At 37.8% G+C, this 16230-nt stretch overlaps 1 protein-coding gene across 7 annotated transcripts in view; it reads right to left on the bottom strand.

The window, feature by feature from the left end:
* Window positions 1-16230, bottom strand: part of LOC135466321 (uncharacterized) — a 99089-nt gene that overhangs the window by 3424 nt on the left and 79435 nt on the right. For 6 of the 7 annotated variants that reach the window (XM_064743747.1, XM_064743745.1, XM_064743749.1 and 3 more), the window contains one exon: window positions 1925-2059. The gene's annotated coding sequence lies outside the window, so the exon portion shown is untranslated. Of the gene's footprint in view, window positions 1-1924; window positions 2060-5749; window positions 5787-16230 lie in introns of all 7 variants that reach the window. The other variant, XM_064743748.1, reaches the window with a different exon arrangement.

Genomic DNA, 16230 nt, shown 5'->3' with positions numbered 1-16230 from the left:
AACACTCAGCATATCCTCTCCTTCCTGCATGCTTCATCCAACAATACAATAACCATGCCCTCTCCTTCCTACATGGTTCATCTAACAACACTCAGCATATCCTGTCCTTCCAGCATGCTTCATCTAACAATACTCAGCATAACCTGTCCTTCCAGCATGCTTCATCTAACAACACTCAGCATATCCTGTCCTTCCAGCATGCTTCTTCTAACAATACTCAGCATAACCTGTCCTTCCAGCATGCTTCATCTAACAACACTCCGCATATCCTCCCCTTCCAGCATGCTTCATCTAACAATACTCAGCATAACCTGTCCTTCCAGCATGCTTCATCTAACAACACTCCGCATATCCTCTCCTTCCTGCATGCTTCATCCAACAATACAATAACCATGCCCTCTCCTTCCTACATGGTTCATCTAACAACACTCAGCATATCCTGTCTTTCCAGCATGCTTCATCTAGCAATACTCAGCATATCCTGTCCTTCCAGCATGCTTCATCTAGCAATACTCAGCATATCCTGTCCTTCCAGAATACATCATCTGGCCATATAACCAGCATATCCTGTCCTTACTGCATGCTTCACCTAGCAATACTCTGCATATCCTGTCCTTGCTTCATGCTTCACCTAGCAATGCTCTGCATATCCTGGCTAACATACACCTTCAGGCCTAATAGGCAGCACATCCTGTACGCTTCATCTTGCCATGCATAGCCAGCACATCACATCCTTCCTCCATCCCAACCTATCCTTCACCCATCGTCAGTATATCATGCTATCACCACAAATGGATGTCCACAATATCTGCTTCATTTGGTATGTTCAATGGTTTAATGCTTTTTAATGGTTCCAGAAGACAGGATACAAGATACTGCTGTCACATTTCTAGAATTCTTCAAAGGCATGTGTGAAGCTTTGTTTTCACATTTAATGAACATCATTCAACATACATATATCTGGTAGGGGGTTGATGAATTTATCATCAAGTAGCCAAAGTAAGGTGTACAAACACACATCAAACAATCCATCTGGCTGATTAAAATTGCACATATTCAACTAGTCACTACAACTGCACAACACTTTCTGCTCACTGAATGATAAGCTGTGACAGCATTACGTCACAAGATCCTGATGAAGACGAATGTCTCTACTATAATGGCAAGCTCAAATTTTCACATAGCAATGTTTCAGACCTAATTATTATCTCCTTTACCACTTCAATTAACTGATTAAAAACCTAAGAAAGCCAAGAATGAATATATTGTGAATGTATATAAGCCTTAATGTTTATACTGAGAATGCAAACGTTGAAGTGAGTGAGTGAGTGAGTGCTTGGGGTTTAACGTCGTACTCAACAATTTTTCAGTCATATGACGACGAACAAACGTTGAAGATGAGTTTCATAATATTGTACCCAGTTTCAGAATATGTACCCACCACAATGCTGGTTGCCGTTGTATAAGTAAAATATGCATGACTACGGCGTAAAACACCAATCCAAATAAATAAATAAAGTAAATCAAAACATAATATGTAATGTACAGACCCTTTGTTGCACTGCCTAGATCACAAACACAGCAGTCTCTAACCTGGCATCATCAGGAGGAAAAATATATTTTACTGACAATTTTTAATGCCTGCACCATAATTTACAGAAAAGATATTTATTTCCTTTCTTCATTTACAAGTGATATACATGTAACGATTTCCCCCACAAATTCTTGCAAACCTTGCAAATTAAATCTGCATGCTTGCGTGACTCAAACTGAAATATCTTTTTTAACATAACACGCAAATGCCTGGCATTGCTATATCTCACAGTGCTGTGTTGTTTAACATGTTTAAAGGTCACTGTCTCACAAATCTCCAGTTGATTACACCAAGTGGCAACAAATCAGAGGAAATTTCTTCAAGACTCACCAAGAATTAAAAGCTGGATCTCCTTTTCTCTTCGTTCCCTCTCCTCCTCTATCTGATGGTCAATGCTCTTACTGCGTGCCTGAGCCTGGCGACTGCTCTTGTTCATGGCGCCCTTCATCCATCCAGCAGATTACGCTGACAAGCCAGAAAAAACAATACAGCGATAATATTCTGCGATCGCCCTGTAACAGCCCTTGAACTTTAGCCTGCCAATGGGGTAATGTTCTAATTAACCAGGCTCTTGGGCTCTATTGATTGATCGGGTCTTCTTTGTCACCAGGGAGGAGTTTCACTTCTATCAGTTGGACCAGAAGGGGATGGAGGGTAGGGGTGGGGGTTGTAGGGTAGTTTTGGAAGAGATTTTAGCAATGCAGCCAAGAAAACCATGGCAGCATTGGCAGATTTCCAGACAATGAGGTAAGTAATACTAAAATTAATGGTGTGATCACCCTCTTCAATAAGTCTGGAAACCCTCTGCTCACTTCTCAGCTTAGAGGATAGAAAAAAATCACCAGCCTCGGAACTAAAATATAATAACTTCTAACATGGTGTTTTAAGTTAGATTATAGTTTTCTCAGATTGGAGTTTCTCCTGACCATATACATACAGTAAACTGTTCAATTTCTACAACTATTACAGTCAAAGGTCAAGAAATCGTCTGTGCATCTAAAGGCCCAGGTAAGCAATCATGTGAAATTAATAGTTATCTGAGCAATCTGGTATAACTGCCCACATCATAATCAACCTGCAGTGGAGTGTTTATAATTGCAGTTTTACATGTGCTCAGATCTGATCAGAGAGAGCCAGCAACAGTGCATGATTTTGCATATATACTGTCACATCATAACATTAAACTTTATTACTTTACCATTACCACTCATTACACTGCAAACTGCTGAACATTTATAACAATTATCTTAAAAGGCTCCATAAGAAATTAAATCTTAAATGCAAAACCAATTATCACCTATAGTTTTTAAGGGAAACAAATGTGAACTGAATTCCTTTATCCCGTTTAACAAGTAATTAAATCAAGATTCACAATGCATTTAACAAATCCACCTTTGTATTAAACCTGCATACATGAATGTTAATTAACACCTGCATACAGTGTTGATTTCATGCTGTCTAAAGAAAACAAAATAGAAAAGATAAAAAACAGTGCCCGTACAGGACCATGTACTAGGTCATTTAATACAATATTGGTAGTTATGCCCTAGATGAATACAACATATCTAAACATGTGCTAGGGCTTGGGATTGAACTCCCACCCCTCATTGTTAAAGTCATCAGTGCATATAATTAAAACATGAAAACATGAAAAAGTTACTGTTATTAAGGCCTTTATATGCTACTGAAAGCACATAAATTTTACCAAACTTTACGTAAAATACCCTCAAAAATATTGAAGGTGGGGTGACTGCTTTAATATATTGAATTGATTTACCCTGGACCAGAATGTAATTAAGCTAAATTAATACATAATTTATTAATAATTGGTAGAAAAAGATGTCACGTCCGGTCTGAAAATACAGTTCGCCCCATTTAAACTAAATTCACTATGTTGCAGGTCTTCTATCTACATCTGGTTCCCTAATGAGGGAGAAAATGATTCCTCTAAACAGGAAGTAAACATATATATACACCAGTTCAAGGTGTTTTTACAGTTCGACCACACATTCTTTTTACATTGGTAACCTTGGATACACCAGGGGATGGGACATTAATTTGGCTACCACCAGTTGCAAGGTGGCTAAATACTGCACACCGCCGTCTGAGAACAATGATATGAGAATCGTGAACAGTCCAGGAGGAGATCAATACTGCCCCGTGAGTAATCCAACGGAGCTGCTTTCCATGTACTACTGATGGTGAGTTAATTGTGAGCGTGCCAGACGAGGAGACACTTGGGGCCCCACCAGGCAAGCTGACAAAAACAGAGTTCTCACTATTGAAACCGTGACAACAGTAAACTGCCTCAGAGGCCTAGCTACCAAAGGAATTTACAGTAACATGGGACAACAAAAGCGAAAAAAAAAAAACAAAAAAAAAAACAAAAGCAAAAAAACAAAAACAAAAAAAAAACAGGAGAAGCACATGTGAAGAAAGACCAATACAGACCAAGTCTACATCTGTAAAACTCTTACATATAAAATGCAACTCAATGTATGATACTCCCGTACACCATACTAGTGGTTGTCAATGACAGTCAGATTGAGCAAATGGCCCTGCAAGAGCTGTCAACTGCTTATTGATACCCAGGAAACAGAAACAATGGGGATAACCAATGATGTCTATTTATGACACCATTGTCAAAGGTTTACAAATGAATGTTCACTTATGGAAATTAATGACATTTTTCCGGGAATTTCTATAATCTACCTGGATAAACTTTGACCTAAATACAATTTTATGTAATCAGTAGCTCAGGTTACGATAGAGATGTCTTAATCCCAGGTATTAATAGTGCCACATGCAGCCCTCAAACCTAGCTCTCGAACAGATCTTCATCAGCAACAAGTGGAAAAAACATTTAGGTCCAAGACAAAGTCCCAATTAGAATTTGTCTATAATTTACCACACAATTCATTAAAGTAAAAAAATGTAATATGATTAAAATAACTTTTGTGCCATGTACATATCATGTATATCAGACAGCTTTCAGATTTTACGTTTATGGGCTATGATTGGGTACAGTCTGAGAAGAGACTAAGCCTTTAGGCTGAAGACAATTTGCAGGTCTAAGGTTCAGAAGCCAGCTGACGAGGAGTATATTTGTGTGAGACAGCAAATATGGAGGAGAGAGAGTTGATCACAAAGCTGTGTGATAGAGAATGCTGTGAAGCTAGCATTAGCATTGCTGGCATGATATCTCAGTGTGCTATGCTCAAATCAGGCCTGACAGACCCATGCTCACCATCAGCACACACGGCTCAATTAGTATTGTCAAGCTGGATGAAAAAAGGTGAAATGGAAGAGGAAATTAGGTGTTCAAATATTCCCCGAGGAAAAATTCATTCTGGTACTGGGGGGAAAAGTAAGGATGTGTCTGAAAGGTGTCTTGAAATCAAACTCTGAACTTGGTTGAGGGAAGAATGTAATAAGCATCCTAAAAACCCACTTTCAATGTATTCAGTCGGCACCTTGACCAAGCTAGTACACTCAGCAGGTCAAGAAACTAACAAGTTTGCCTGCAAAACAGGCATATAAGCATAGTAATTAATGCATGTTGAAAGATATAAGCACACCTGTGAGTCTTCTTAAGAACAATCCTAACAACTTATAATAATGGCCATTGGAATGCAGGTAGATACTGAATGACACCAACTAGAACATCGCTGCTTCAGATATTTCAAACCATTTCAAAATTTCTCATTATCAAATCTGAAAATAAATCTTCACTCTTACTATTAGAAATGAGAAAATCTCAAGATCTTTATCACAGAATGTAGCAGTGCTGTTTCGCTATCACACTGGAATATAATGAAGAAATCAAAATCTACCAATTTTCATTCTGATTCAGAATCAAGTGATGAATATATCACTTGTGTTAGTAAATGTACATATACAGTTACACATGATGATGCTCAGGGGAATATCAAAACCAAGATCATTCATGACTATGTCCACCCAATTTGAGAACCATCAATCATTGCAAACTGTCTTCACTATCTTTAGTATTAAACATGATCTCAAATTTCAACACATAAAACAAGCACTTAACTCTCATAAAACATTACTTTGGGTACTGAAATTTGCATTTTTCCAGACAATGTCACACTATGCTTCACACAAAGATCAATAAGATCAACAGAACATACTCACCTCAATCAGTGGCTTCGGTAACCTGTACGCTGGAAAGCTGCCCCAATATGATTGAAAACAGGAGGCGGTAGTTTATTATCCTCTGGTATTTCCAAAGAACAAGTCATCTTCACTGCACACATTACTTTAAGTGTAATAATGATCGAAGCGATGTAATTCACAGCTTGTGAAGATGAATTGTTTACTTAACGACTCCTATTTAATACTGTATCTGAACAATGCTTCATTACATGCATTACCATTATGGTCAAGATTTAATTAAGGGCTTGGCAACTGATATACAGATGTCCCGAGAGAAAATTTTCATTTCATATGTGGTTTTTGTTTATAAATGGTATAAGCTGAAGAATTTTACCCTTCTGTGATGGCCACCAGTTTAATAGGTGAGGAAAACTGGAGTGCCTAGAGAAACTGGAGTGCAAGACCTTTAGCATTCCCAGGTGAGAGTGAGGTAAAGACATGCCTCCCAAGATAAGTGTTTTTTTTACATATGTACAACTCAAATGGCCCCAAGAGAGCACTTGACTATACTAATTGTCACCAAGGCCTCATGTACAATGTATGAGAGCAGAGAATCTAGAAATTCCATGTTTAAGGCTTACAGATTGAGCCACAACCTTGTGTGCACATAAATGGCTCGTTATGCACTATTTCATTGAGGAACATCCCATGCTAACTACGTGTGGCTCCAGAGACAAATGAGCTGTCATGTTTATGTGTGTAGACTGCATATAATATGCATGCAAACAAAAGAATATTACGGTTTATTACGGAATATTATGGTTTGCGAACCATAAATGATTTTCCGGGTTTTATTTCCTGTCCCAAATTTAATGTTTTCCAGGCTACATGGGGGAAAGAGTTCTACAGTTATAATCGCTCTAAGCAATGTAAAATGATTTGAATTAGTGTAACGTCCTCATAGATAGAGCAGTGCATGTAAAGTTTAAGCCCAGGTTGGGACTGTAGTCTAGGTGTCTACATGTACATGTATATGTGAACATGTGTATGTACCTGCTACACTGGTTCTCAAGTTTCCAGAACCTGCCGTAAAACCCCAGGTCTTTCACTCCTGGAAAATCTTCCAGGTCTTTCAAGTTCTAGAAAATGTTGTCAATTTCCACACATTTCAAGGTTTCACCATGAATATCCTGATTAAAGATTGATCTGAACTTGCTACCCAGGCTGAATATATGTCAGTAATATCCAGTTTGTTACACCACACAAGTCGCCCCTCAACTCTGAAATGAATCATTACTTAAGGGAATGGGATACATAATTACCTTATATTCAAGGGTATCTTTGACAAAGAAGACTTACGTGAGGAGTATAGCAGATATGCTTTGGTCCAGAAGAGAGAGCACACTGCAACTCTGTGATATGTACCAGCATTTCATTTCCTTATTTGTTAACAGATTCAAAGGCAGTTAACCCAGCAATGTAGGGCAATGATAGTGAATATGATGTGAATATGAGAATGAATACATACTCTCTCTGAGTATCTGAACAATAGTTTGGCATCAGGCCTTAGAATTCTTATCGCTACATACAAGCATATCAATACACATAGCCTTTAGTCAATATTGAACTTAGTATTTACATGTAAGCATATATATTTAAAGATATTTAAGGTGTGACTAATATTTTTTTGGTTTATTGGGGTATAAACAAAAAAACCACTGTGCAAACTTTTGTTTGAAGAAAGGAACGCTGCAGGCTCCAGAATATACATTTTAGAAATGAGATCCTTTGTGCCAATGAAACTGATGCTGTTACTAAGGAAGGTCACGTGCACTGCGAGCCAAATGATGAGGCAAAGTTTACATTTGAGGGTCGTTTCAAAAAAGAATTGTGAAAATATTTTTCGAAAACATTTAAAGAGTGAATTCCGAGCTTGACAACTTTGGGTGCAGAAGATGCCGAAGGAGTTGAACTTATTTTATGATGCACATTTTCTAGGCAACAGGGCATTTGCGCTGTTCATAACAGATTACTGTGGCTGTTGTTGCACACAAAGGATATGCGGCACACAAGTTCTTCATACCTGTTGTAAAACAGATGTACTCGTAACATTTGCATGATATCTCTGTATTACAAACATATTGGTTATTCAAGAACAACAGTGTACATTTTAAACATCAATAGGATAGTGATTTGGAACAAACTGACTTGTTTTTGGCAAACACTCACACTCATGCACTCACTGACCCAGCACATCTGTGCGTGTTTGTGATCAAGCTCATAAATACTAAGGTAGGCACCACTGTTCAAACAAACTTTATTCATCCTGGACTATCCACAGAATTTATACTGATGCTCGTGTTTATGAATGTGAATATAACACAGACGAAAACAGATATATTTAGTGTTCTGTGTGTTATTTCACATGATGTGCCTTCAGTCTCATTCAATTCTATTCTTAGAAAAAGTAGTCCTACGTGGGTGTGGCTTCACTTTTTCAGTTTATTGGAGTATAAATGCAAACATTTGACCAATCGGATCGCAATATATTAAAGCATATATTTGGGAAAATTAAATAATATTATAATGAATATGTTGTGAAATACATGTAATTGATTCTTATACATGTACATGTTCCGTGATACATGTACATATGGGTACTACAGTAAAATGAAGGTAGTACTTGGGCCTATACAGAATGTGAGTAATCACACCAACAAAACATCAATTATGTCCATATATCCTTAGGAGACTAATAAGGGGCTTTAGGCATTTACACATGCCTGAAATGCTAAGTGAAGAGGGTCAGCTAAAGTTAGTACGGCACTGAGCTACATCTCAAAGCCATTTCAGCCCACTCTGTCATCATTCAGAGCAGTGCAGCATCTTCTCCAATTCTCACAGACGTGTGAACAACAAAACAGATGACCCAGGAAACAAAGGGTAAATGACCTGGAAATTGCTCAGTCTTTTAAGGGGTCAATGTCATTACTGCAGGCATCTGTGACTTTATGATTTTTCCGAGGTGTTTACACGGCAAAGATCAAGGTAGAGGGTCAATCTACCTGAAGAGTTGCCTCTGGGAATCATCTAGATTAATGTTCTACTCACAGTTGTGTGCTCAACTCCTCCACAGGAAATCTCATTAAACAAAGCAGCCGTGACCTCATTCCTCTGATCATGAGCACCTCTCAATAACATTGTAAATGACACTAACATTCTAACAAGACACTGAGGCTAGTGATGAAATGAGGGCTTATAAAATAGGTGCCACATTTAAACATCCCAGTGTTAATTAATACAACATCAAAGATAATCATTTGCAGAAGAATTACATATACAGTATCTACAGACAGATTACATGCAACGTCAGTGATAAAAATATACAGGCATCCAGAAACTGTTGAGGTCAGTTTTCTGTGTATAACAAACGTTATACCTACATGTAAAAACTGATTTACTTTCTTTATTAATTAAAGCATCATAATGGCTTATAGCTTGGTTGATCATCACAGAATATAGTTCTGATTAATCATTTTAATAATTAACTATCTAATTTAAGTGACTGATATTGAGAGGAAAGGCGAAACAAAACTGTCCAATTTCATGCGAACAGCTAAAATGTAGGCTGCACCTCTGTGCTCTCATTTTTCACCACTTGGGAACAGCTAAAATGTAGGCTGCACCTCTGTGCTCTCATTTCTCACCACTTGGGAACAGCTAAAGTGTAGGCTGCACCTCTGTGCTCTCATTTCTCACCACTTGGGAACAGCTAAAGTGAAGGCTGCACCTCTGTGCTCTCATTTTTCACCACTTGGGAACAGCTAAAATGTAGGCTGCACCTCTGTGCTCTCATTTCTCACCACTTGGGAACAGCTAAAGTGAAGGCTGCACCTCTGTGCTCTCATTTCTCACCACTTGGGAACAGCTAAAGTGAAGGCTGCACCTCTGTGCTCTCATTTCTCACCACTTGGGAACAGCTAAAATGTAGGCTGCACCTCTGTGCTCTGATTTCTCACCACTTGTGAACAACTAAAATGTGGGCTGCACCTCTGTGCTTTCATTTCTCACCACTTCTGAACAGCTGCACAACCAATGCTTGCCCATTTTCCCATGCACAGTGTTCATTTGTGACATTTTAAGCTAGGAAATACATCACTTAAAAAGAAAATAGCCCACAATACATGTCACCTCCACTTAGGAACTTTTTTAGCAGTCTTATTTAGGTCTTTGTTTCCTTCTTTTCACTCTACTGGTAATAAAAAGAAACAGGTTTTTTCTAATCGAAAAATTTGAACACAATAGCTATTAGAAAGTCTGCACAGTGTGAGCTCTCAGCTTTTAAGAAATTAAGGACATTTCAGATGTGTTATTATCGCCAGCTCAAACTTCATTCAGCGGACCAAAGTCATAAACATCACGTACATTTCAAAGCAAGTAAAACAGGTCTCTTTTCTTCTCTGTGAAAATGTCCAAAAAAAAACAAAAAAAAAAAACAACAGTAAATGACACAGTTGCTGTGCAATCTATGCCAAGCTGTATAGTGCTGGCATGATGTTATCTGAGATGGAAATCAAAGCGGACTGAGAAAAAGTTAAACACTGCAATGCAACGTAATTCGCAATGCATCTTCAACTAAACCCAGTTGTCACGGCTGATAAGCTGCAGTTGCTGAGAGGAATGTTTATTTGTGTTCTTGCAATGTATCAGGAATACAATCTCAAAAGCAGCCGGAATTTGCAGTCTCAATGAGTGGAGAGTAAACAATGAGATGAGAGAGTGAAAGCCCTGTACACTTATGCGAGTGTCTTTTAACATGTATGTTAGCTACTTCACAAGTTCACAGCCTCGGGACACCCGTAAGCAAGGTGAGTGAATCGACTCAATCAGACAATCCAGTCAGGATTACCTCAGGACCTTCAAAAACTCAGAGCAGACGTACACGACGATCAAAGGATACAAAGGGATTTCAGTGCTTTGAGACATTTTATCCATGCTCTCCCTGCAAGGGTGATATTGAATATGGGCACAAAAAAAACAAAAAAAAAAATACAAGGCTTCAACAAGAAAAGGCTCCAGAGCTTACAAAACTGATAACAAGAGTGTAACAAGTGAAAGGATTTGGATCTTGGGAAATGAAACTCGGAGGATATCACAAGCAGATAGAAAGTACAGGAAATACTTATTTAATGAAAGTTTTGAAAGTGACAGTAATGTAAGGTCATAAATATCAAACAAGAGTTAAGATGAACTCAATATACATCCAAGCCGATATATTCATGTTTACACAGAAACAGAAGTCCATTACCTAGAAGTATGCAACTTCTTATAGCTAGTCTCCATGGCACTTCACACTTTTCTTTGATCTCTAACACACTATGTGACATCTTGGCATCCATGTATTTTTCTTTCTTTCTATTGCGCAACAAACATTTGAGAACAGCTGATGCATAATGGGTTAAAAAGTCCAAACAAGGTTGTGTTGAAATAGATTTTAAAAATTGCGATAACGGAAAGTTTTGTAAAAGGACAACAATATCTTTGATAGTAATTGTTTTATAGTTGCTTGGAAATATAAATACAGCCAACTGGTTCTTAAATGCGCAGCAACAATGATCAGCAAAATAGTAGTTTTTAAATATGGTTTCAAGGGGTGGCCAGTTCTTGTAGCAGCCATTTACAGTTAGATTTCCCATGATTCAATTCGCAGTTCCCACTAAAGAGGTTGGCATATTCCTCCATCAGGTGGTGTGAGCTTCTACAGATGATGTAACACATACACTGTTCTATGGAGGCTAGCTAAAGAGAAGTTGCATACTTCTAGGTAATGGGCTTCTGACAGTAGGTACAGAGAAATCTGGCAATCAGCTTACCATGGTAACCACAGAAACAGACTAATAAGATGTGCTGTCCCCTCCATATCCATCCCATGTACACTGCAGTCTCCAGGACATGGAAACGGACAGACAGACAGACAGACAGACTAAATCATAATGCCATAATATGACCTATTCAAAGTTACATTTAAATAAACATAATAAAATAATAATCATGCAGGTGAACTTAATTTACTTGTCTGATTATTGTTTAGTTAAATGCCAAAGAACTTTCACCATGGTAGTCTTTTTATAGGTGCATGAAGGAACCAGGGTGCCCATGCCTTATAAACAAGCAAGTCCAACCTTAACTTGCTGTTCTTAAAAATATGAGATATATATCCACAGAAATAATCAAATGAATTGTAACCATACACATGTAGCTAGAATAGATGATTTTCAACATATGTATCTGTGAAATGTATGCTGTTTACTGTAAATGACCAAAAATCTTGCCTATAGTTAAAGTTGCACATTTTGACTCATTCTGAGTTCTACTGATCTTACAACAGTGATGTGAGGTTTGTTGGAAATTGTCCTGTTGGGAAAAAAATAAGATTCAGCACAAAATGTTTCATGACTTTTTCTTGGCTCCAAAATGCAATTTTCTGGGTACAATTTTTGGTCAGTTTTTATATCCCATCCCCTCTGTGTAACTGTAGCAGATGACTAGCACATGATATCTGATACATGTAAAGGCATTTTGTCTGCTTGCAAAAAAATGACCACGCTCTCAAACAGTTGTTAGCCCAGAATTTATTGTGTTCAGAAATAAACCACATTACTCATGCTCACGTATACTGTTTTCCCCAACATACTGATACACGTTAAAGGGTTGTGTTCAGCTTGTGTTTAAGCGCTGTTGCATAATCTCTCACCTGTTGTCATTGGCAATATGTCAAGCTCCAGTCCATGTAATGGTGTTTTGAACTTCCAAATACACTAATGAACACAGTAACTTTATTACAAAGTGCCATGTAGTAGTAATGGTCTGAATCACCACAAGCATCGTAAGCTCGAAACTTGAAGAGCATCATATCCCCATCAGTAGTGTATACACTATAGCTACCCAAATTCTTCAACCTTTTTGCATATGATAGAACAACTTTCAGTGCAATTTGTGCACATTTTTAAACTGGTTGGACTGACTTATTTCAGGGCTTCGCCAAAAGAATAATATTGTCAATGTACACAGAATAATGCCTTCAGAATATGCGTTAAAAAAATACCCTGCAAACAAGTGAAAAGGTTGAAGAATTACAGTAATTCTTTCAGTTCCTTGCTACTCCACATCTTAAGCTAAGTTAAAGGCTCACAGGACAAAGTCACAGAGTCTCCATATGTACGTCACATGTATTTTTCAGTAGTCTGCCACTTTACCAGCTGAAATCATGCCACCGTGCCTGTCAGACAGCCATCCATCAATTCATTTCCTACATACAGCTAAAGGCAGTTCCTTGGAAGTTCCTTCTGGCCACAAGCAGGCCTCATACCTGTTAGAGAGGAAACTGAAATCGAGTGTCTGCCTTTTAAGCTATCATAGCTTAGATTGTTAATCCATGCAATAAAAACCAAAGAGAATTGCACATTCTTTCAGCCATTGCAATATTACTTTGTTTTTCCACTCTTGATGTACTTCGAACCTAATGAAATTCCTTGCTAAAAATGCAGTAAATCCAGCAGGATGACTCTCTTTCTCATGAAAATTGGACCCGTACTTTCTAGCTTCACACGTACATGTAGTCAGCAAGGACCAAGCAGCTGACTAATGCTCTTTGATACCCAAGATCCAACATCAAAAGTACAAGTAGATGTACACACAACTAAATGGAAATCATCAGTCATCATATTGATATCTATGCTAGATCTCAAGTTACTGACACCTCTTAAACTCTTCAGTTTAATACAGATGTCAAATATATATACATATATACATACACATTTCTACTCTATACATTCCTACTTCACTACAATACCTCACCTTAAACAACAACATAATGAAAGCACCAAAAGCTAAACCTTTACGTATCAATGGTTATTGAAACCTATAAAATCATTTCTGATGATGAACTGAACTATTCTAATTCACAAATGTTCCACTCAATGACTAGCTACACCAAATCAAAGTAAATTGATGAAAACAAATTACTGCCTGTGAATAAGACGGTACAGCTGTCAAACTTGTTCGGCTGCTTGTTACATTCCACGGCTTCTTTCACCAGGAAAATGCAAGGTATCTGCACAATGACAGTGCCCAGCTAGGCACAAACACCTGTGAACCTTCCATCAAATACTACATGACACTAGACCAGCCAATGCAATGCTGGCAAACCATGTTTAGTTTGTTCATATTTTGTAGTGCATGTAAATACTTTGTTTTAAATGTAAGATGGTCTGAATGATACCTAGGGAACAGGTCAGTTCAATGTTTGTTTATTTGACAGGGGTCAAGGTCTTATGCAAAAATCTTTCACTTGGTCAAGGGACGGCACCGTCATGGGTAGATTAAGTCATGAGATATAACCACTAATTGCAACACACACATGTGCTTAGTACAATTAAATGCTCCTGATTTAAAATCCTTTCACTGGTGCATGTATAAATCTATGGATCCAAACAGACATTCGTGTACCAGCTGTCAAAAAATAAGGATGTTTCAGGTCAATATTCGCAATGTCAATTTCCAAAACGACATATAATACAAACCATCAAGGAACTCAGGAAGTAAATTAAGTACGAAAAAAGGACGGAATCAAACAAAGAGAAGCAAAGTGAAATCAGGAATATTAATTGTCGATAACAAAATGTGTATCACAGTTGTGCTTTGATTGCAATGGTTCATATATCCAAAGCCACGATCTAATTCAACAGGATGAACATACGGCCCCTATCCCCAGGTAAGGTGGAATTATAGACACAATCAGGATGCAGACAGCCAGGGATTCTGACCCTGTCCACATCTACTTACAAGAGAATTACACTCAATGTAAAACTTAAAAAGATTGGAGTGAATTCATTTGATGGAATAACCCTGACACTAGGTTTTGAAGAATAATTTTTATCGTGACACTGGTTGAAATCAACACGCAGGATTAACCTGGGTGTATAAATTTGACTGCTGTAGCAAAGAAGACATTTTCCAGTTTCAATCAGTAACAATATTTAGGTTAAGGCTTAAAACTTGACTGTCCATGTCGATGGTCAGAGTCTTACATACTGCCAACTTAAGTGCTAATGTGCATAGGGCCTCTTGTACAAAGCCACTGTACGCTAAGTTGACCGTAACTACCAAGAGAACCTATGTTTTTAACATGTGTCATCATTGTAGTTACAATAAACTTAGCCCACAATCGCTTAGTACAAGTAAAAGCGGCTACAGGATACAGTCATCTGCCCTTCAACTACACCTACCTACACGTGGCTAAGGGGTGAGATATGCCAACAGAAAGCATGAATATCAAACAGAAAAGCCCAATACTGTGGAGATGTGGAATCAATTCTTAGATAAGCCTGGATTAGTTCCACTGGAAGAAACAATATTTATGAAAGTAAAGGGAGTAACCTCACTGAATGAAATGAAAAATCCGGGGAGCTACATATTGGTTGAATTGATCTTGGCTAAGGTAGTCTAACATCATTTCCTGTCAACCGAACAAAAAAAAAAAAATCCATTCCTGCTGCCATGATTTGGCTTCAGGAGACCCAGTGGAATATAAACTCTATTCACACGACGTTAAAGAAAAGATATAACCACTGAAGTAGACCAAAACACATCAGCATAATTGACTTAATAAGAATAAGTGCTGTTACACTAACAACTATTGATTGTTTATAAGTCAGAATGTGATATCAATCAGAATATATTTTTCTGGAAATGGCAGACGCATTATACAGTGCCATTTACATCCTGATCATACATTTTTTTTTTGGTCAGTAATTTGAAAACTTCTGAAAAATGATAACAGTGCAAAAAATAAGAGGCCTATTATTCTTACATGGTTGGGTTATTACTGCTGTCTACATGTATGTATCCTGGATGCAATAAGGATTAAGGACATCATAAAAAGCTTAAGAATCATGAAAGTCAACAGTCAAATGCAGTAAAACCAACTGCTATTGTTTTATCTAAACTTAAAAAAGCTACACGGAATTGTTTCCGGCAGTGAAACTGCGTTGAGGCAGAACTGTGAGAAAGACACTGGTGTATAACTGTTGGCTTCAGTTCAAGGGGTGGAAAAAAACAACTCAACAAAAACTGTAAAAGTGTCATCAATTTGATTGGAATTTCATTCAGTGCTGAAGAATATTTATTTTATATGACGGCAGTCTGCTTAATGGGTAGATGAAATCAGAGTATCACAAGTAATTAAACTTACCACCTTTGGCAAGTAACTGGCAAACTTTCCTACACGTATTTGTGAGGCATAGATTTTCACCTAAATATAAAGAAAATAATTTGAAGGTGCCCAAGGAAAGTTATGCATGCAAAATCTCAGGGATTCTGTCCAATGAGCAGACTGAACATGTGTGTGTAGAGTATGTGTTCAAGTGATCAACTGAAAAAGACATGCAGGCATCTTTAACATGTTTGAACAAACTCAGCCACAACAAGCCTCTCACATGAAAAATGCATCAAGAACCCAT

This window comes from Liolophura sinensis, chromosome 6 (genome assembly GCF_032854445.1).
Source record: "Liolophura sinensis isolate JHLJ2023 chromosome 6, CUHK_Ljap_v2, whole genome shotgun sequence".
Lineage (NCBI taxonomy): Eukaryota > Metazoa > Mollusca > Polyplacophora > Chitonida > Chitonidae > Liolophura > Liolophura sinensis.
This window is presented reverse-complemented; position numbering and strand designations above follow the sequence as displayed.